Source organism: Solanum stenotomum, chromosome 11, assembly GCF_019186545.1.
Source record: "Solanum stenotomum isolate F172 chromosome 11, ASM1918654v1, whole genome shotgun sequence".
Lineage (NCBI taxonomy): Eukaryota > Viridiplantae > Streptophyta > Magnoliopsida > Solanales > Solanaceae > Solanum > Solanum stenotomum.
This window is the reverse complement of record NC_064292.1, coordinates 18,056,976-18,080,683: the sequence shown is the minus strand read 5'-3', so window position 1 is coordinate 18,080,683 and position 23,708 is coordinate 18,056,976. Positions and strand designations below refer to the sequence as shown.

At 34.8% G+C, this 23,708-nt stretch overlaps 1 protein-coding gene across 1 annotated transcript in view; it reads left to right on the top strand.

Annotated features, from left to right (window-relative positions):
• The window catches only part of LOC125844213 (costars family protein), a 974,123-nt gene that overhangs the window by 17,881 nt on the left and 932,534 nt on the right, over window positions 1–23,708 (top strand). The gene's annotated exons all lie outside the window — the stretch shown is intronic.

Sequence of the window (23,708 nt, the reverse complement as noted above, 5' to 3'; positions counted from 1 at the left end):
CCTATTCCTCAGCCTTAATAGAGGAAGAGACGACAAAAGTATTTGACCAAAATGATAAAAAGGAAGTTATACTTCCTTTAGAATATAATGATTTGCGATGGAAGCATGATCCATGGCAGCTAATGGCCAGGTATTTAGACTCAGTCTATTATACTACGACTGCGTATAAATACATAATGCATTATGAGATTATACACTCATCAACAGGGTCAGCAGAATTTCAGCATTTTTACCCTACTACTACCAGAAAAATTTATAACTTTTCTAAAATCATTATAAAAAAGGTTATTACTCCTGAATAATGGGGAATGAGCCTATTAAAGGAAAGAGATTATATTCATCCGGAACAGAAAGTTAATATAATTACTGGATTACGTAGAAAACTTTAATAAATCATTATTATATGAGAATGCCAACAGAAAACATTCTTGGTTTATAAAGTTTTGTTCTAATATCTTTACTCAACAAATTCCAAATTGGTTTTGTAAATGGTAGACGTTATACGGTCCTTCAATAAAAAAATTACCAGATCAATACAAAAGTTTATATGCAGAATGGGTAGACATATCTCCCAAACTCATGAGTATGGCACAAGATAATATCTTCTTCGAAGGGATGGAAGTGATGTACTTTTTTATCGAATTCTCCGTCCCATGGATTATGAAGTGGAATGTTGAAGTTAATAATACTTTTGAAGGATTCCCTTGTTTACAACGAACTCACTGAGGAAATTGATATTGATGCTCTCTTCAAGAAATTCCAAGAGCAAGTGGAGGAATCCTCCGACAAGGCCACCTGCAAAAGCAAAGGAAAAGCATGAAGAAGACCCCACAAAACATAATAATATGGGTAATATGACAAAAAAATTTAACAAAAAAGGAATCATCTTTAATAAAGCAAGGAGTCGAAAGTCATATCGGCCATGTGAAGGCAACCATTTGTTGTTGGCCTTATCTTTTTGTTATTGGCCATTGTAAAAAGTGTGGGCCATTGTAATTTTACGTTTTTATCCTTTTAGACCTCTATATGAGGGGACTTAAGCATTAGTAAGGAGGCAGGTTTTAGAACCCCCTCTTTCTCTTTATCTCTCTTTCTCTTTGTAATATTTTCTCAGTTTTAAAGTTTAAATAAAGGTTTGCAATTTGGTTGATATTTTGGAGTTCTTCATAAGGTACTATTCTTCTTATTATTTTGTATTTCTTTATGTGTTGAGCCCAATGATGGGCTAAACTATTTGTGTTGAGCTGTAACATACTAAGTTACTATAAGGTGGCGTTGTGTCTATTATGTTGACATGTTAAATAGTTAGATTAAGGTCAGACATAGTCTAATCCAGGCCAGCTTATGAAAAGCCACAGAAGAAATCCGTTGGATTACCCGTTGGATTACCAATGTGGAGGGCAGATCCAGGCGAACCCGGATAGTAGGGGCTTTTATACACTGTTGCTAGGGTAAACTATGTTCGTAAAGGTTCCTAATAGTCTGACTGTGCGATCCGTAAAACAATGTGTTGTTCTTTATAAGGTACTATTCTTTTTATTATTTTGTATTTCGTTACGTGTTGAGCCCAATGATGGGCTAAGCTGTTTGTGTTGAGCTGTAACATACTAAGTTACTATAAGGTGGCGTTGTGCCTATTATGTTGATAGATTAAATAGTTAGATTAAGGTCAGACATAGTCTAACCCAGGCTAGCTTATGAAAGGCAGCTGAAGGAATCCGTTGGATTACTCGTTGGATTACCTATGTGGAGGGCGGACCCGAATAGTAGGGGCTTTCATACAGTGTTGCCAGGGTTAACTATGTTTGTAAAGGCTCCTAATAGTCTAACTATGCGATCCGTAAAACAAAGTGGTATCAGAGCCATGGACTTATAATAACTATAGGTGTTATAGTTCAACATAGTTTGTTAAAATGAATATCATAAAGAAGAAGTCTACTGTTAAAAACAGTAGAAAAGAGAAATATGATATACCGCAATACCTACATCTACTTAATAAGTGGACTATTCCAAAAATATCACCTAGAATCATATATCAGATGGGTACTTTTGAGAAACTTGGTCTCAAACAAGCGGTTAGAACCACTGAAGAAACTATTACTATTGATAGTGACACTCAGACTTTTAAATTATTATCTGATAATGATTTGGCCCCTTATAGGGATATTTATCGATTTATGCATATCGATTTAGTACATGTGGCTTTCAAGCCCCTTACTTTGTGTGGTCTACCAGAAAGTTTTATAGCAGCTTTACGTGATGGTAGAAATCATAATTATCAATCTCCTTTTTTAAATCACTAATAATAGTAGGAGAGCTTATTAATTTTCTCCTTTCAAGTAAGAGATTTTTAACCTCTGCCATGGTGTATGAACCTTCTTTAGTTGGGATTTCCTCGGGGATATGATATTTGTCTTTACTTGTAGAAGTATTACTGATTTTATCAATAGTTTGAGCTCTTATTTCCAGATCTTTAATACTTTCCAAGAGCTCCAATACCTTGTCATTATCAATAACATTTATACTCAATTCTTTAAATTGAGAATAGATCTTATAAATATCATCTTCATCATCATCCTTTTCACATGCCATTACTTGTTGGCAAGGTGAGCATTCATCTTCAGAAGTCATATAATCTTCTTCTTGAAGAGCTTTAAGATCTTCACTTGTTGAGGATCCGCTACTGCTACCTTCTGATTCTGATCTTTCTGAATCAAAATTGAGCATGATTTTATAAACAGAGTCCTTTATGTTATCATCTATGTCAAGGCTTTTAATCTTTTCCTGACTCGAAAATCTTTGGCATAATGACCAAATCTCCCACATTTGTGACAAGTATCTGACTTGTTATAATTCTGACATACTTTTTCCTTCTTTTAGAAGAGCCTTCTTTTCCTTCCTCAGCTTTTCTAAGCTTCTTTTCAATTATCTTTTTCTTCCATTTTTCATAATCCTTTTTGAAAGATTTTTTATTTTTAGGAGTATATTCCTTTTCTTTAGATTCTTGCTTAGGAATATCAAATGCGAATTGTTCGCAAAATTCTCCTAATTGCTTTGTATCATTTAAGCAATGTCGCTTAATTTGCTGATTCAATTTAATTTCATTACACAAGGAAAGTACTTCCTGTACGCAAACACTTATAAGCTTGTCATAGGTATAATCATCATAACTAATACTATGATTTTCTCCTCTAATGGCCTTCCTAACCCTTTCGGCAAAGAGGGTTTGCAATCCTTCCTGATTCATATGGCTGAGCTTCGTGAGTATCATCACTTGTTTCACTGCGCATAGATGAGTAAGATTTTACGTAGTGCATGATATTGAGGAGCAGATATTTCCTGACTTCTTCCAAATAATTATTAATCATTTAACTTTGATCTCCATCTTGGTTAGAAATTCTTCTAGACATATGTTTAATTGAAGTGTCAGCGATCATCCCTTTATGAGGAATTGAACTATAATCTTAAATTGTCTAGGAAATTAAGTCCAGAAGTTCTTGTCTGTATAAAGACTTTGTTTTGGGATCTTTCTTCATTAACTTGTCCCAAAAATTATTATAATAGGTCCGATATCAATAGGGAATTTGTTCTTCAGTGAAATCCAATTCCGGAGCCCATTTATGAATCCAGGGAATAGAAAATTCTATAAAGAAGTATATTTATTCGATTTGTTGCATATAACAACTGTGTTCCTGGTGAAATAAATTGTTAAGGTCTGGAGAAACCTTAACCCATTCTTTGTATAATTTGAGAAATGGATCGAGCAATATTTTTATTGTTGGCCCGTGGTATGACCACCAGTTCAAAAACCAATTTGGAATAGGATTAGCAAATATCTTTGCACATACTTTAATAAACCAAGTATGCTTGTATCTCTCATTATTATAGTAGAGAACTTTATTAAAAGCTTGAACATAGTCCCAATATGTAAAATTTGCAGAGGCTTTTTAAGGCTAATCTGCCTTTCTTTCATTGAGGAAATACCTCAATCTTCAATAGGAATGATCTGTTTTATAATCATTTTGGAGAGGTTATAAACATTCTCACTAGTATTATAACCTGAAAAGTGCTGAAATTCAACACCTATACTTATCAGCAAACTTTTATAATAAGACCAGGTTTTGTATGACTCACCCGGGAAATATAATCCATTGAGTAAATACCATTGGAATATCTTCCATGGTTCTTCTTTTCTCTGAATCTCAGAGTTTTCTAAGAGAAATATTACTTCTCTTTTTTCTACCTTTTCGTATGATTTGATATCATCATTATCATCTTTAGCTATTGATGCAAAGGTATCACTTTGCTTTTGTGATAACTATGCTTGTAATTGGGCCTATAACGGGCTATTTTGTAGAATATCTTCCAGATGTACTGATGAGGTTGCCTGTTGAGCCTTTGAGTTTAAGTTAAATAGACTCATTCCTCCTCTTTGTATAACTGGAGAGTTGGGTGAAGATCCGTATGACAATCTTGATGAACTTGGAGAATATCTTCCCCTTCCTCGTGGGTTATTTCCCTTTCCTTGAGCCTTAGTTACCTAAGGGGGTTCCATCCCACAAACAAAACATCGATATTTATTCCCAATAAGCGTCATAATAAGTACTATAATGATTATTCGGTTGATCTTCCATTGATAGGAAAAGGTCCATCACCATTCCATCTATAATTTTCCAGCAAATTAGTTCTTTCATGTGTCGGTTGAGGGGAAGAACCTTTAATATAGTAATTAATCTTTTTTCTGTAAAGAAAAGGGAGATGGGAACTTCATTTATTTCGGAGGTGCTAATGTCACTCATTTTGAAGGTATTCTCTAGATAGGAAGTCTGGAACAGAGTTATCACTTCCCTTCTTATAAATATTTTCAAAATCAAAAGGGACTAACTGTGCTTGCCATTTGACAAATATTAATTTTGAAGCATCATGCTTAAAATCTTTATCAAACATATATTTGACTAATTGATCATCATTATTGATAAGTAACTTTTGATTATATAAATCATCTTGAAATTTTAAAACACATTTGACGATGGTTAACATTTCATGAGCCACCGTAGCATATTTTTTCTGAGCATCGCTCCATTTTCCTGAATGAAATTGAATTAAATATTCAGTTTTATCATGAGGATTGATTTTTTAAAAAATTCCCCCATAACCTATATTAGACGCACCAGTCTCCATTATTTTTTGCCAAGCAGGGCTAACAAGAGTTAAACAAGGTAAAGATTGAACACAAAGTTTTATATTCTTTACCAAAGAAGTAAGACTATTAGTCCAAGGTGATTTATATATTATCCTTTTTTAGCCTGTCGTATAATGGGGCTAAATCTCTAGATAGATTCTTGTAAAAAGGGGAAATATAATTTAAACTTCCCAAGAATCTCTGTAGTTGCGTTCTATCTATAATAATATCTGGGAATTTTGAAGCGAAGTCAATAGATCGCTGAATAGGAGTAATTTTTCCCTGACTGATAAGATGTCCTAAATATCAGACTTCAGTTTGAAATAAACTCATTTTCGGTTTAGAGATTACCAAACCATTTTGTATAACTATTTTCTTGAAAATGTCTAAATGTTTAATATGCATTTCAAGAGTTTTTGAATAAACCAAAATGTCATCAATATAGACGATGATAAAATCTAAATATGGATTAAAAATGTCATTCATAATTTTCTGAAATTCAGAAGGAGTGTTTTTCAAACCAAATGGCATAACATTCCATTCATATTGTCCAAACGGGACATTAAAGGAAGTTCTATAAGAATTTTCTTTAAATATTTGGATCTGCTAGTGTCCTAATTTTATATCAAACTTTGAAAATATATTAGCGTCATATAACCTAGACAACAAATCTCTTTTGTTTGGAATAGGGTATCTAATCCATTTTAAATATTTGTTCAAAGGTTTAGAATTAATAACTAACCTGGGAACACCTCGTTCTTTTTCAGCTGTGTTATTAACATAAAATGTTGTACAAGACCAATGAGATTTAGAAGGTTTTATCAAAGCCTTTTGTAAAAGATTATCAATTTCTCTTTTGCAAAATTCCACCAATTCGGCGTTCATCTGGCAAGGATGAGATTTAGTAGGAATATCATCCTCAGAGAAGTTTTCTTCATAAGGAAGAGTTACAATATGCTTTTTCCGATTCCAAAAAGCACTAGGATGATCAACGAAAATAACAATAGCCATTTTCTCTGAAATCAATTTAATTTTTTCTTGAATTTTTGTAGATTTTAAAGTATCAAATATATTCATACTAAATAATTCAAGTTCCAAAGAATCAGTATGGTTTTGTTTCGTGTTAATCAAAGCATTAATATCACGATATATAGGATCAGTAATAAACGTATAACTTATCCCTTGATTTTTATAAGTAGTAGAAAATCCTTTAGCAGTTATGCTAGTGAAAGGATAGATAGCGTTTACAAAAGGGGTTCCAAGTATAATTGGAGGGTATAACTAATTTTTTACCAAAAAAAAGAAATGCGGAATGCAAACTTTATTTTGACAAATACGTGTATTAGGCAATTTATACTTTATATCTAAAGCATGTCCTGAAGCCGATTTAACCATATGAGTTGTTTTATCAAAATATTTAGTTGGAACTAAACCTTCTTGAATACAACTTACATCAGCTCCACTATAAATCATAACTACATTTGTAATAGAAAATTGATTATTGATTAAAATAGTGCAATTGACGTACCATTTATGAGCAGTAACAATTTGCATCATTCCTAAAAACATATCTCTTTTAGGATCACAATTAACAGGTTTTGCAAGGGTAGTTTTTTTATTAATAATGTTATCATCAACAATATTTTTACCTTTACTAGAAATTGTTTCAAGTTGGGTAATACGATGATCACAACTCATTTGATTCTGTTTTAAAGATTTAATCTCATTTTTTAGGGCTTCAATTTTTTCTTTAAAGTCATCAAAAGAAGCATCACGTATAACAATAGGTTGCCTACTAAGTCTAGTATTTACTTCAGACAAAGAATATGGTGCAAAATACTCAAATTCAAAATCCATTTTTATGTTTTCAACCGATTTTGAAGAACTAGCATTGCTGTTATTAACAGCTAATTGGATAATTTTATCACGCAACTCATTATTAGTAACTTCTTGCAAAAGTTCTATCACATTATCAGAAATAATAGTATGAATGTTTAAATCTTCAAATTGAGATTGTAATTTATAAAAGAATTCATCATTTTCACAGGAGCAAATATCTCTGTTGCATCAACAACCATTAATAACCGCATTAGTAGCAGGCTGCTTAGGGTTGGAAGACTCAGAAATATTACTATCTTCTTCTGAACCTGAATCAGGAACATAATCGGACTCTGAATCGGAAGTATATAAGAAACTATAAATCTTATCATGAACTTCTTTATCAATTTCTAAGGATTTCAGCTTTTCAAGTTTGCAATTGGGTGCTATATGTTCAAATTTTCCACATTTATAGCACTTGATTTTGGCGAGTTCTCATCTAGACCGATTCTTTGTAAATCTATTGGATTTTCGGTGAGCTCTTCGCTCTTCTCGTTCTTCTCTAGACCTTTGCCTAGATCGTTTCTTCCTATAAGGTTTATCAGAAGTAGAATGACTAGAATCTTTTTGTTTGATCTGCTTACCTGAATCTGGTAAACCAAATTGAGTACAAAAATCTCCCATCTGAGATCTTTCTCTAAGCTTATCTATCTTAAGCTGTCTAGAGAGTTTTAATTCATTGCACAAGTTTATACCTTTTTGTGTACAGGCTCCTATCAACTTACCATATGTGAATGTATTGTAAGCGATAGTTCCTTGCTGAGTCCTAAGAGTTTTTCTAACTCTTTTAGCAAATAGAAGGGGCAAACCGTCTATAAACTTTACTTTCCAATGTTCCAGACCATTTTCTGGCAATTCCATAACTCTACACAAATAAGTATATTTATACCATCTAAATTCTCCTAAATGTCTACTTCGTAAACCATTTAAGAGACTTCGAACAGTTTCATACTGATTGGTAAATCTACCATTGAAATGTTCTAAGACAGTCATTACTAGGCAGTAAACAACATCTTCTCTGTTAGCAACAAGAGCCATGCCTAAGTTATCAACTCCTTCAGTACTAGAAGTAGCATTAATTACTGCAGCTTTAGCTTCAATGCTCATATAATTTCCCACCAATCTCTGAGTTGGCCAGTAAAACTTGCAATTATCATTTTGCAAATATTCCTATATGAATTTCTAACACTTTTACAAATAGTTGCATACATCAACATAAGATGCACTAGAATGGTTAACTATCAATCAGTTAGTCCATCCAGATTCCATTCATAAATTTCAGAACCACTATAAGAAGTATTAGTCTGATTCCAGTCGCGTTCTTCTATTAATACATCTTGGGGAGTAGGTCTGGAATTGTAATAAGTCTGCATGCTCGGCTTGTATGTAAACTTAGGATCTCCACTATTCTTCTTAGGGAATCCTCTAAGTTTATTAACTTCTAAAGACACTTGCTCTTTATAATCAAAAGCTTGTTCTAGCTCATCAGTAAAAGTTTCATATTAATCAATAGGTTTAGCACCAAATTCAGAATTTTTTTTATTAAGAAGTTCTTCTAAATCAAATAAAGCTTTAAAAACAAAATCCTGAATCTCAGGAGGTCGTTTAACGTGAGTAAGAACTTCTGAAGATTCTTGAGAAGTTGAAGCTTCTCTAGAAGGTTTTAAATAATTTTTTATTTGAATTATCAAAGCAGTTAATTCATCTAATTTTGTATCAAGAGAACTGATATGTTCACCTAAAACTTTAACATAAAGTCCCAAATAATTATTCTGAGAAATCAAATCATTAATTTCATTGATGCTGATTGCCGCAACATCTTCTTCCACAAATTTTGGAATGCTGTTAAAGTGATACCCGTATTGTTAGGTAAAATGAATGACGACTGAGGAGGATAAATTGATTTAACAATATTACCCGATCCGTCTTTATAAGATCGTTCCAAAACATTAATAAATAAAGGTAAATAAGTGGTTATAAACCAAGGGACGAAGAACATAATATTATTATGCAAGGCACAAGTTTCATAAAACTCTTGTGAAATATTATTTAAATCATCTTCACTATAAGTGTCAAAAAACCAAGTTTTAAACCGGTTCCATTTATCACTTGAAAACTCATTTTGAATATATTTTCTTGCCAGTGAACCTGGACTAAAATCAATTTGATGTGCATCCATCCTTAAGTATCGTTAGGATTAAAATCCATTTCGGATGCGGAAGGAATATCCTTATCAGAAATATCAGAAGATTTATCATTAACTCGAACAATATTCAATCGAGGATCAATCTTAATTTTATCTTTGTTCTCTGAGATAACAGATGATAAGGTATGCAAAGAAGCAGCACGATTATGCGTAGGACCATAAATAGGTTCAATAGGCGATATATGCTGAATGGCCAATCTTCTATCGGAAAATGAGTGTCGATTATAAGGAACACTTTTTTCATCAAATTGAATGCAAATCTTACCATTGGGATTCTAATTAATATGAGAATATTCAGAATTAGTGATTGCATTTGCCATTTGTGTAGAAGGTATAACCGAATCATACGTCCGAGTAGTAGGAAAATTAATTTCTTCCCATTTAATAGGTCTTCTAGTAGTGACCTTAGATTTGGTAAATTTAGTTTCTACCAAAATAGTTTGATCCGATGTATCATATAATTTACATCTAGGGTTTAAAGTAGCAAGCAAATTTTAATAAATACGATAAGATAAACAGATCAATTCAGATCCAGGTGCATAGTTAGAACCATGTGTTTTGACATTCAAGGTCAAAGCATCTAATATATTAGAGTCAGTCAGAGATAACTGCAAATTAGGCTGAGTGTTAAAATAAACGGGGCCATAAGCTACAGTAGATTCTATCAAACCCATCAAAGTTTGTCTAAAATTTAAATTTCTCGCATCCCGAAGGGCAGCTAAGAAAGTTTCAGGTAACCCTTTAAGAGTTAAAGGCTTGAATGTAATTTGTACCATGCCAATATGCAAGAATTTATATTGATTTTTATAAACATCAATATCACGTTTAGTTAACAACCGAATAGTCTGTTCAGACGAGTTTAATGCCAGAGACTGTTTAGTTGTTAACTAAACGTGATATTGATGTTTATAAAAATCAATATAAATTCTTGCATATTGGCATGGTACAAATTGCATTCAAGCCTTTAACTCTTAAAGGGTTACCTGATGTTTATAAAAATCAACCACCAAAACTTTCGATAATGATGAATGAAATAATTACACGCTATACAATTTTATTTCTAAATTTAATGATATAAAAGGTTCAAACATTTCAATATTATAATGCTAAAATTAAACATACCTAAAATTCGAGCAACCTCATAACATTGAAATCAAATTTTATATAATTATGAAATCAAATCATATAACAAAAAATAAATATTACCTCTTGCGAAAAACAATTCCAATAAGGAACCACAAACTCGAAGCCACGAAGCAAACCTCAACCTAACTCTTTTTTTCTCATCCGTGTTTTTTCCTTTTTTTTCTCCCTTTTTTTGTTCATGTTGTGTTGGTGGGTGTGTTGCTGCTAAGTTTTGGTTGCTAATTGTTTGTGTCAATCCCTTTTCTAGGGAGTAGCTAGTATAGGATATATTCTCGTACGTGTATTTGTGTATAGTGGTATATAGTGTGTAGGGGTGAGTTGTTGTGTTGTGGGTTAGTTGGTAGAGATGTGAGGGAGTTGTGGGTAGATATATAGGTTGTGTACGGGAGAAATAGGGTAGTGTAGGTATAGTGATTATTTTTAATTAAATTATATATAAAATATAATAATAAAAATATTAACTTATTAACTTGAACTAATAAAATATAAGAAAAGTGAAATAGTTAATCTAAAAATATAATTAAGAAACACTAGCTTATTTATTAAATCTAAATTAAAAGAAAACATATATTTTTGGAAGTTTTCAAATCTTTTAAAATAAACTTACTAAAATACGATAAAAGAAAAATATCTAATATATATATAAAAGCAATAATTATGCACTAAAAATGGTGTAAGACCTTAAGTTCAGTAAAAAATTATGTGTTTACAATGAGGATCATTCCTTCACTTTGATATTCATCGAGTTCTTCCTCGACTTCAGTTGTGCCAGTTGTAAAGGCGATAATTTTCTTTTTGTCGTGTTTATTGTATCTGTTAATATGATTCTGCTCGTAGGCCATCAGATATCCACGAAATTCATCGTTGGTCATTTGTTGCAAATCTCCATCTTCAAGAATAACAAATTTAGTTTCTCAAGCCTTGGGAAGACTTCTGATGAGTTTTTGGACTTGTAATCCGTTAGAGTATACCATTCCCAGAGATTTGAGTTCTCAAATAATTTTGCTAAATCTTGAGAACATGTCCTCTACATTTTCATTTTCCACCATTTTGAATTATTCATATTCATTTACTACTGAACTTATCCGAACTTCTTTTACTTTGCTAGTTCTTTCATAAGTTACTTTGAGTTTGTCCCACATTTCTTTTACAGTTTGACATGTTGACATTTTGTCATATTCTGCTCCGCTAACTGCACAATAAAGCAAGTTTATAGCTCTAGCATTAGTTTGAATTACTTCTTGTTGTTCCTTTGAAATATCAAAGGATTCTGGATCAAACAATTTTTTAGTAGCATTTTTTCCTATGAGTCCATGAATAGGCTTCAGACCCTTTTTGATAAAAATCCATGCTTGAAGATCGTTTGAGGAAATGAAGATTCTGAATCTATCATTCCAGTGGGAGTAATGTTGTCCATTGAAGTAAGAAAGTCAATTGGAAGAGTGTCCATCTTGAAGAAGAGCTCTAGGAATTTGGTAGTTTTTCATAGATCTTTGTTCACGTGTGGTTAAACACTTTATATGTGAGACCTGCTTTGATACCAATTTAAAGTCAAGAGGGGGGTAAACTAAAAATCCTTTAGTCAACTTTGTGTGTGGGATAGTCGACTCACTTGCAGATTAGTATAACAGTATAAGGAAATAATAAATGCAGTAGATAAAAGACTCAGCGAGTTTTTGTACTGATTCGGAACACTGGTGTGGTGCCTACTTCCAGTCCCCTTGGGTTTCATTAAAATATTGTTGAGAACTTGGGTGTTACAAAGTATTTCGACTGAGAACTCTATCTGATATGCCAATCAGATCTTCTACTTTGACACAACCTCTACTTGTATAACCTACACTCAAATCTTTCTTTCTCTTTTCCATTTTAGTTATATACTCACGGGAATAAAAGGCTTTTCTGAAAGATAACATAAGACAATAGTACAAGTTCAAGTGAAATGTGTACTTCACAACTAAGGCTAAATGAGGTTTATCTAGATAGACTTTTGCTCTTGTAAGGAAAATCCATGAGTGTTTCTCTCAATCCAGGATATTGAGGGATTCCTTGATTGAGGTGATTTTTTGATTCATGTCCATATCAGTTATGTGCATGGTAAAATCACTTCACTTCCTTCTTGTGATGATCTTCTCGATTCTCGACTTTATTGGATTTTCTTCCTTCTCTTGGTAGCTTACTTGATACTTGGTTGGATTGTTGATCTTTGATTTCGTCTTATCAACAAGATATGCTTGATTGAACTGCCTATAGGATTGTATCCATATTGCATTGATTATGGATCATGGCTTTCCTTTCTTCCGTTGCTCTAGAGATCAGAACATATCTCTTTCCTTCTTTGTGCTATATTCTTGGTTCCTTTCCTTTATGATTTCTTTGCCTGTGAAGGGTACAAATAATTGTTAAGTGTCGTTTATCAAAATCAACCGATTCTATGGACTTAACAGAATGTAGTAAGTTCAAGATTCTATAATTTATGTTATGTTTGTTCTAAAAAGGTTGTGAACTTGACTAATTTTGTCATTTTTTTGTTAGGTTCGAAGTGATTAGAGCGTCATGTGAAAACTTACAATTGCAAAGCATATGGTTGATAAATCATACGACAAAAACTTATAATAAAATATAATATTATTTTATTAAATCTAATATAAGAGAAAAATATTAAAAATATTTAGAGAATAAATCTCCCATAAACTAAACTCTTAAACATTTACATTGTGGAAGCTATTGTGTTATGCTATGAGAATAAGAATCTACAATTTATCGATCTTCGAACTTTTCCTCTAAAGAAAGAATAAACCGAATATGGACGAAAATTATATTTTTTCCTTTCAGAAAAAGTTCAAGCATTTATGGTAATATTTTGACTTTTTTTAAGGAAAAAATAAACTTCAAACAAGGCAATAAAATCAGGGTAAAATCTTACAAATCTCCCCTTTTGGCTGGATTTCTTGACAAAACTTGATCCGTCTTCTTCACAGCATGATAATCTTTGTTCTTCACATTCAAAGATGCAATATCATGAATGTTGAAAATATGGTTTAAATCTCTTCTCCACATGTAGCTGGACAAAAGTCTTCATTATCATCAAATTTATTGCAAATTGATTCGAAACCGTATTGAACCTATCTTCAACCTCGTTCCATTGGATCATTGAACCATGTGCTCTGATACCACTTATTGGGTTCGAAAGTGATTACATCGTCATGCGGAAGTTTACAATTGCAAAACATATGGTTGATAAATAAGATGACAAAAACTTATACTAAAACATAATATTATTATATTAAAACTAATATAAGAGAAAAAATATTAAAACTATTGAGAGAATAAATCTCATCATAAACTAAACTCTTAAAACGTCTACATTGTAGAAGTTATTGTGTTATATTATGAGAATAGGGATCTTACTAGGTGTTGCATTAGCTAAAGATGCAAAAATGTAGTATTAGTATCAAAATATAGGGTACTCATTAAGCATCATTTAGAAGGATCTTAAATATTAATAACCAACACGATAGTTCTAACAAGGAGTCTGACATAAAGCTAGAAGTAAACAGGTACTATCGACAAGAAATACAATAACAGTTCTACCTATACAAGTCAATCAATCAGACAAAGAGATGCAATGCACATACGGCCAATGTATGTTTAAAGCAAAAAGTTTTAGAATTATCTCGCTAGTTTTCCCGTGGATCCATGAGACAACTACGAAACCCACCTCAACTCCAACTACAAATATAATAAAAAGGAAAAATCCAGAATTCAGTCTACGGGTCACTAGAGTTGTCAACATATGCATAAGAAGGCAAAATAGTACATTTACTCCCAAAATCAAGTTACCTTCAGTAAAAATTAGTAAAATTAGTAATCTTGATTCGTTGGAGCTAAAATCAATAGAAAACATAGTAAAACCAAGTAAGTTTTCCGGAAGCCTTTTTTCTTTCCAAAACCATGTTCAGTATGCCATGAACATGATTTCAGACCAACACTGTCAAGCCATTCTCAAAATACAAACAACTGGGTATACACATGTCACATCACAATAGTACTAACTTGGAACTCTAGCCAGTCCACATTTACAGACTCAGACCCAACACAATTCAATCAATACAATGATAAACCCAAAGAAAGACTAAGAAGGCACATAACACACCAAATCAATCAGCACATATAAATATCTAAGTTTTATGACACCTAAGAGCATTTGAGGATCTAAAACGACAAACAAACTAAGAATCAACCTAAACTAAGGCTCATTGACTACAATCTAACATTAAATAACCTGAAAATGGCCAGAAGTATTGACTAAAGATCATGAAACCCTATGAGTTAAACCTAATCCTTCATAACGATTAACCTACTCAAATTAAAATGTAATCTTGCTAATCCAAGTTTAAAAGATGGAAATCATAACCTACCTCAAGGTTGAAACTGCACTAGAACCTCTACTCAGGAGCTTTTCCCTTCCAAAAAGCCTCCAAACGGTGCCACGCTAACAACAACATGATGGGAATGCCAAAACAAGAAAAACAACACCCATATCAATAGAAATTTGAAAATGAAAAAATGACCCCAAAATACAATCATGGGAACAATGCACAAAATCACAAGCTCGACTCTATCACGAGGTCCCAAAAGACTCAAGGAGCTTGTGCCCCGAAAATGGGCATAATTCAAGCAATAAGCGAGCCAAAACAACCCCCACCAAATCTCAACTGAAAGGGACCTAAAATGGATAAATAAGTGAGAAATTGATGGAATTACAAAAATGTATGGAAGAACTCTCAACCACGAAGCGTGCCCATGCAATTACCTAATCAATCCCAGCAAGAATTAAAGAAAAACTCCAAGATTTGCACTCATACTCGCCAAAAGACCAACACTTTTTAAAGAACTTCCAGGGATTTAACTTTCCAGAAACGGGGAATCTTTTCCTCGAATGCGGAGGTCAGAATCTTTGAACCTATACAATTACAGAAAGAGTCCCATGAAAGCACAGACATAAGAAGCTTCACCCCATGAATGTGGAACACCCTTCGCGATTGTGGAGACCACATAGTCAATACTCTTTGAGCGAGATGCTCCTCATGTGAACATAGTGGGCACGTCAACCACAACTCTGTGAACTTAGGCAAGGGCCTGTGATCACAGAGAATAAAATAATATTGCACCAGCAAAATTACATCAACACTTCACCAAATTGAAGAAATACCCTGACGGGGTTCGACATTCATTTAGAACCCAGTGAATGCAAACGAACTATATTAACAAATCATAATAGACATTTTGGAATGAACAAAATTGATGAAACCACCAACTGAGATCGTATCATCAAAATATTGACCCAAGTCAACACTTGCAAGGAAAACACAAATAAAATGACAAATGCCACAAAATCATCCCTATCACCTTGAGATCTATCGTTTCATACAAAACTTGGCATTCTAGAGCAAACTACGCTGTCATAATTCTCATCCAAGTCTGTTTACCAAGAATGTTTGCTGAAGTCAAACTTTGACTTAAACTTCAAAATAAAAATGCGTAACAACACAAACTCAAAATGAGGACCTCGAGAACCAAACCAACCATTCTACTAGACCAAAATGGACCTTCCATAGCTGATGGTACTATCAAAAATCACATACCACTTTAGATTCTCTATATGTTGACTAAAGTCAACTCTTTCACTTAAGAACTTCCAAAAACAGAGCAAATTTCAAACCAAACTCTTCCAATGACCTTCGGAAGCATGTCACCCATCCCAATACCACATAGATACAACAAGGAAGCTACATGGAGGGTAAAAATAGTAAAGGAATGCAACAACCAGAAATGATTACGAGGGTCATTACAACATCCACTACTAAAAGGAGTTACGTCCTCGAAAGTTAATTAAAATGAAGTACATAAAGGCTAAAAAAGGTGAGGATAATGGGTCCGCGTGTCAACCTCGGCTTCCCAAGTAGCATCCTTGACCAAACAATTCCTCCATAGGACCTTCACTAATGGAATCTACTTAGACCATAATCTTCCAACCTGCCTGTCTAGGTTAGCTAAAAGCTCTTTCTCAAATAACAATGGCTTAACAACCTATACAAAATCACATTGAAGGATGTGAGACTCATCGGGAATATACCACCTCAACACAAAAACATGAAACATGGGGTGAACATCCTAAAGAGTTAGAAGTAAGGAAAAATTAAGATACCTCTCCTATCAACCTCAGAATCTTAAAAGTGTTGATGAACCCGAGGCTAAGCTTGACCCTCCTATAAAATCGCATCGATCCCTTTATGGGAGACACCTACAAAAACACCTGATAGCCAACCATGAACTTGAAAGGCAACAACCTCCGATCATAATAACTCTTCTGCCTACTCTAGGCAGTATGAAGTCACTTCTTAATCATACATAAAGTATCCATAGAATCATGAAACAAGTTAGTTCCCTATAGACTAAGCTCAAAAACATCAAACCAACCCATTAGAAATTGACACCTCCTACCATATAACACCTCAATTGGAGCCATTTGAATGCTTGAATAATAGCTATTATTATAAGCAAACTCTGTAAAAGACAATAATTGATCCCACTAACCTCTAAAATCAATAAAAAGGCTCGTAGAATGTCCTTCTTGAATAGGCCTCTTAGACTAAACAACATCTTGAGGATGAAAATTCATACTAAGCTCAACTCGCGTACCCAACTCTTTTTCTATAGATATCCAGAAATGTGAAGTGAGCTGATTACCACAATCTGAAATGATAGACACCACCACTCCATGAAAACACACAACCTCCCAAATGTAAATTTGAGCCAACCTCTCTAAACTATAGGTAGTCTAAACTAGCAGAAAGTGAGTAGACTTGGTTAATCGATAAACGATGATCCGAATTGAATAAAAAATCCAACAAGTACATGGAAAGCCTACCAGGAAGTCCATGTCTATGCGCTCCTGCTTATACTTCTAAATGGGTAGTCGCTTGGTCAAACCACCTACCCTCTATTGCTCATACTTTACCTACTGACAGTTCAAACACCTAGCCACAAACACCACAATGTCCATTTTCATTCCACGCCACTAGTAGTGTTGCCTCAGATCACGATATATCTTTGAAGCACTAAGATGAATAGAACATCTAGAACAATGGGAATCCTCCAGAATCAATATAACCAAATATCCAACTCTAGGAACACATATACGACTCTCAATCCTTAGAAAATCCTCTAGATATAAGGCCGACTTCCTAGACTTACTGCTAAGCACCCTATATTAAATCATCCTTGACCTTGGGTCCTTAAACTGCTTTGCTCAAATCTACTTGACGAGTCTAAGATTTCAACTCATTTAGGGCTTATTATTCATAGTATTAGTGTTCTCAATGCCTATTTGATGATCTAAACTGATGTTAAAGTGCTTATTTGCAGTTATGAAGGCAAAAGAGCAAACAAGGACATTACCAAGCAAAACGGAGCAGAAGAGCTAAAATAGTTGAAGAAAGGCAAGGCTGACAATCGCCGAGACCACTCGGAAACTCATCGAGTGGCCATCCACTTTGCCTAAAGTTACAGCATGCCAACCCATATACAAAGACAACTCGATGGTGGAAGGTACATTTCGGCAGCGCACCGATTGGATTGGTGAATTGAGTCCACCTAAAGTTAAAGGATGATTAGTGAAGATGCAAGCAAAAAGAATGATGAAAAGGGACAAATGGAGAATCGCCAACCAAGTTGGCAAGCCCGACTTCGATCGCCTAAAATTACAGCACAGAAAGGATGAAGACTTAAGCTAAAAAGGTGATGGTCAGGAGCATTTGGCAGGTCGGTGATGCCCGACTTATTCCGCCGAATGACCCTGAAGGCAAAAATTTTGGAACTTATAAATTGATTTTTGAATTAAAAAAATGGATTCTCACTCATTTTTTATATCCGGGTTTTTGATTCAAAACACTGTTTTGAGTAGTTTTTGAGTTTTTGAGTTGAATTTGAAGTTGGGTTTTGATTTTAAGTTGATTTTCAAGAATTGTGAAGACTCAAATTTCGTTACCCAACTTATGGAGAACATAATTGGTAATATTTTCCTGCTTTTTTATAATGCATGGCTAAAACCCCCATTCTTGGGGGTGTGATTATGTGATTGATTATCTTAATTAGCCTATGGGTGTTATTAATTAATGATTTAATTGTTGATTTGAAGTGGGTTCTATTGATAATTGAATTTTACTTCATGAATTGTAATTACAAATGCAGTTCTAGTCTAGTATTCTTTGGTTGCTTGAGAAAGAGGTTTTAGAATTAATGTTATCAATTAATGATTGTAGTGATTGGGTTTTTATGAGTTCAGCTTGAGAAAGTGAGTCTAAATTTGATTCTACTAATCTAGCTTGAGAGAATAAATTAAGTGAGGTTTTGGGTTGTTCTTAATTGCTATTCTTGTTGAGGTTCAAGAGAACTCACTTGAATCGTGATAGTTGATCGAGAGATGGGTATTACATCTAAAGTCTACCTATCCACAGAGAGTCAATGATTTTCAGTAATTAGTAATCACCTGAATAGCTGATGAGTCTGGGATTTTGACTCATTTAGGGTTTATTATTCCTAGTTTTAGTGTCTTTGATGCTTATTGTATGCTCTAAACTGATGTTTAAATGCTAATTTGTAGATATTAAGGCAAAAGAGCAAGGCAAGGATATTACCAGGCAAAAAGAAGCGGAAAAGATGAAAAAGGATGAAGATAATGAAAGCTGGCAATCGCCAAAGTCACTCGGAGACTCGCCGAGTGGCACTTTAGCTCGCCTAATGTTCCAGACTGCCAGCCCTAGGGAGAAGCCAACTAGGTGATAGAACTGGACCTTCGGCGAACCGCCGAATATATCAGTGAAAAAGAATTTAATTGCCTAAAGTTATAGGGTTTGAAGGATGAAGAGTTAAGGCAAAACGATGATGGAAAGGAACAATTGGCGCTTCACCGACTTGGTCGGCCTTGCTCCACTAACTCCGCCGATTGACCTTGAAGGCCAAAATATGAGAATGTATAAATTGATTTTTAAAAGGAGAAAAAAGTATCCTGCCATTGTTAGATTCTGAGCTTGTGATTGAAACACTGCTTTTCTTAGTTTTTAGGAGTTTCCTAGTGGATTTTCAAGTTGGGTTTGAATTCGAGGATGAATTGGATCATTGTAAAGATTTAGATATTACTACCTAGCTTATGGAGAATGTAGTTGGTATTAATTTCTTACTTTTTATGATGTGTTGATAAAGCTCTGATTCTTAGGGGTGTGATTATGTGATTAGTTGTCTTAATTAGCTTATGGGTGTTATTAATTACTGACTTAATTCCTGTTTTGAAGTGGGTTCAATTGATAATCGAGTTTTAACTCATGAATCCTAGTTGCAAATGTAGTTCTAGTCTAGTATTCTATGCTTGCTTGATAAAGTGGTTTTAGAATTAAGGTTATCAATTGATGTTTGTGGTGATTCAGGTTGTTGTGGGTTCAGCTCGAGAGAGTAGATAAATTCAGGCTTTGGGTTGTTTATAGTGTGATGCTTGTTGAGGTTCGAAAGAACTCACTTAATTCATGATAGTTGATCGAGAGATGAGTATCACGTCTGAAGCCTAGCCTACCCACTAAGATTCAACGACTTTAGGTAATTAGTAATCATCTACATAGTGAAATTGGCAATTAATTGATCACATCCCTAAGTACCCCTTTCTACTTGATTACTCCCTTTTTTTTCGTAGTTGTTAATTGACAAACCTTACCCCACCATCTGACACTTGTTGTCATCCCTTTTGATTTACTTCAATGGTTTTGATAATTTATATTCCTACAACCGATTAGAACATGTCTTTCACTTCGTAATTAATTCTCTACCGTATCACCACCTGTGGGATCGACCCCAACTCTTCGTTGAGTTTATACTAGATTGGGATCACCTACACTTAATATTGAATGAAGTGTAGTTGAGCATTTATCAAAAATGGCGCCGCTGCCAGGGAGTGGTGTTTAGAATTCTCTAAGTGAAGTATAACTGTGATCTAATCTTGTTTGTAGTTGAATCGACTTTTGTTGTTTTGTGTTTGTGTTGGCTGTTTGTGAACAGGTGACGTGATGAGTGTGAACGGAAGTAATGTTAGCCAACTTGGCCACCAAGATGACATTGGCAATCTGAGCGATGTATATGAAGTAGCTCAAGTGGATGGTGTAGGTGCCATTCATTTACCTCAGGTCGTGGGAAATGCTATATTCCATGTGACTAGCATGATGCTACAACTTTTGCAAATGAAAGGCTTATTCAGAGGGCTGGCTCTTGAGGAACTCCATGACCATATTTGTAATTTTGTGGACGTGTGTGGTCCGTTCTTATTTAAGAACATCTCACAAGAATTAGTCCAACTTAGGTTGTTCATTTTTTCTTTGATGGGGGAGGCAACTAAATGGTTAGCTGACTTACCAAGGGACTCGATTACGTCTTGGCATGAACTTATTGAGGCATTTTACATAAGGTTTCTCCCTCTTTCAAAGATGTTGACATTGAGAGACAATATTCAGGGACTTAAACGTCTAAATGGTGAACCAATCCATGAGATGTGGGTGAGGTTTCAGAAGTTGTTACTTCAATGTCTGACTCACGAACATCCAAACAACATGTTGTTACAACACTTCTACCAGAGTCTAGACTTAGTGAACAAAGGTGTGGCTAATCAACTTGTCCGAGGAGGTATTATGCATCAACCTTTTGAGATAGCGTCAACTCTCCTTGATGGGATGCCAAAAATAAAATGAGTTTGGTATACTCTGGAGGATCATGTGTCTCCTTTGAGTTTCAGGATGACAAAAGAACAAATAGAAAAAGACCAACAGCACGATGAAAACATGGCTAACATGATCACCCAAATGGATATTTTGTATAAACATGTAATGGGTAGTGGTTCTAAGGCCGTGAATGTTGTTCGAGTTAGTGGAGCAAATTCCGATGATCTGCACTTTGAGGCTTTGTACAATGAAAAGGTACACTTTCTAGAAAATCAGGGAGGAGGCTACCACCAAAATTATCCAAGGCCAAGTGGAACCCAAGGTTTGAATAGAGAGCATGATGAAGGTTGGAAAGACTGTGATAATGATTGGAGTGACCGTGGTACAAACTGGATGGAGAGAGATGGTGACAAGGAGAGATATGTTCCTCTCCATGAGCGTCAAAAGCCAAAAGAGCAAAGGGCTGACCCGAAGAATTTCTGAACTGAAGATATTCTTGCACGCATTCTCAATAAGGTAGAAAGGTCAGAGAAAGTGCTCAAAGAGATGAAGGAGGACGTGTCAACTCTAAATCAGACGGTTACTTCCCACTGGTGTCCATTAAACAGCTGGAATCACAAATGGGCCAAATATTATATGTTTTAAATTTGAGGCAAAAAGGGGGTCTACCAAGTGATACCTTGGCTAACCTGAAGAATGAACCTTGAAAGCATATCCATGTCGTGCCATGACGATAAATAAGGCGTTTCTTGGGAGGCAACCCAAGTATTTAGGTTTTTCTTATTGTAGTTTGAATAACGGGTGTTGAATGTGCAGGTTGAAAAGTTGAAATTTTATGAAAAAAAGCAGTTAGGCCAGCCCAGGCACCAGTCGATGACTCGTCGAACACGTTGGTGAGGTCGACTTGGATCACCGTTTGAACCACCTAGTTGGCTAGAAGGCCAAAATAGTTTTTAAATTCAAAAATCTCCCTCATTTCATACTTTTTGACTTCTAACCTTTCACAACCGCACTTTAGATTATATTTTTCGCATTTCTTACTTAGTGTGTTGGATCAATTGCTCGGGGGAAGACTTTGGTATCCTAGCTTTTCAAACTTCTGCATAACCCCACCTTTGTGTTTTGGTAATTGTGAATGCATAATCGTTGTCTTATTGTGTTGTTTACGTATAAGTGCGTTATTAGTTGAATTGGTTATTGTGTTTTGTACTTCTGATATACCAAATCGTGTTAATTGGCCCTTAATTATGAATTCTCATATGTTTGATTTATAAAATTTGTGGGTTGTGTTGATTTTGTTGTTGGGTCTATTAGGGGTGAAGTCTGAGTAACCCCGATTTTGCCGATCGTCTAATTTTGCCAAATGATAAAGAGGTGGACGTCATTCTTAAGGGAAAAAGACATCGATTGGCCATCTTTGACCAAAATGGGGAAATATGAGTACCCTGAGGTCATGGGTAGTATGGGTCTGGGCGTCAATTGCATAGAATAGGTGTTTACTTCTGTTTTCGTGGGCTGCGGGTTAGAATTTGAAGTCAAAGAGTATGAAATATGAGAGATTTTTTAATTTAAAAATGGTTTTGGCCTTATGAACCTTCATTTCGTGCATTAGTTAGTGACACTTTAAAACAGTTTTGCCCAATGATAGAGTGGTTGAGGTCATTCTTAATGGAAAAAGACGTCGATTGGCCAACTTTGACCAAAACAGGGGAAGTCTGAGTACCCTGAGGTCATGGGTAGTATGGGTCTGGGCGTCAATTGCATAGAATAGGTGTTTAATTCTTTTTCCGTGGGGTGCGGGGTAGAATTTGAAGGTCGGGGTCAAACTTTGGCACGTTGAGCTATTCAGCGAGCTAGATGAAACTCGCTGAGTGGTTCGGTGGTTTGCCTAAAGAACCCTAGGATCGCCTTTTATTCTTCATATTTGAGATTTTCTTCTGTAACATTTAGCAATACGCCTGAGCACATCGAGTTCACTTGGCGACTCACCGAATACCCCTTCTGATTGGCCTTCTGCGCCCCTATTTTTTGAAAATATCTTGTAACATTCGGCGAGCTACTTTTAGTTCACCGAATGGTGTCGGTGATACGCTGAAAGGCTTTGGACATCGCCGACTTATGCTGATTGCTGAGGATTTTTACGGTGTAACATTCGGCGAGCCCGACTTGACTCTCCAAATGGGTTCGACGAATTGCCAAACAATTCGGTGAGTCTTCGTGCAATTTTTTTTTACACTTTAAAGTTTTTTTCTTGACTAAGTCTAACGTTTTTGACTTTGTTTTGCAGGTATGGCTAGACCAAAAGTACCAGGGAGAAATCAACAGCCCCGAAAGTAGGTGCATCGTCCCAGAATGCACCGAAGAAGCTTCCTCCGACTGGGAAATAATAAAAGGCAAGGGGCGAGTTGTGCCCACACCAGCAGAGGGGAGCTCCGATACGAGGGCATCTATGCCACTCACCTGACTACCTATGATAGTGTGGACCATTCAGGTGAGAGTTCACCAACTTTCGTATTTTAACCGAAAGACGATA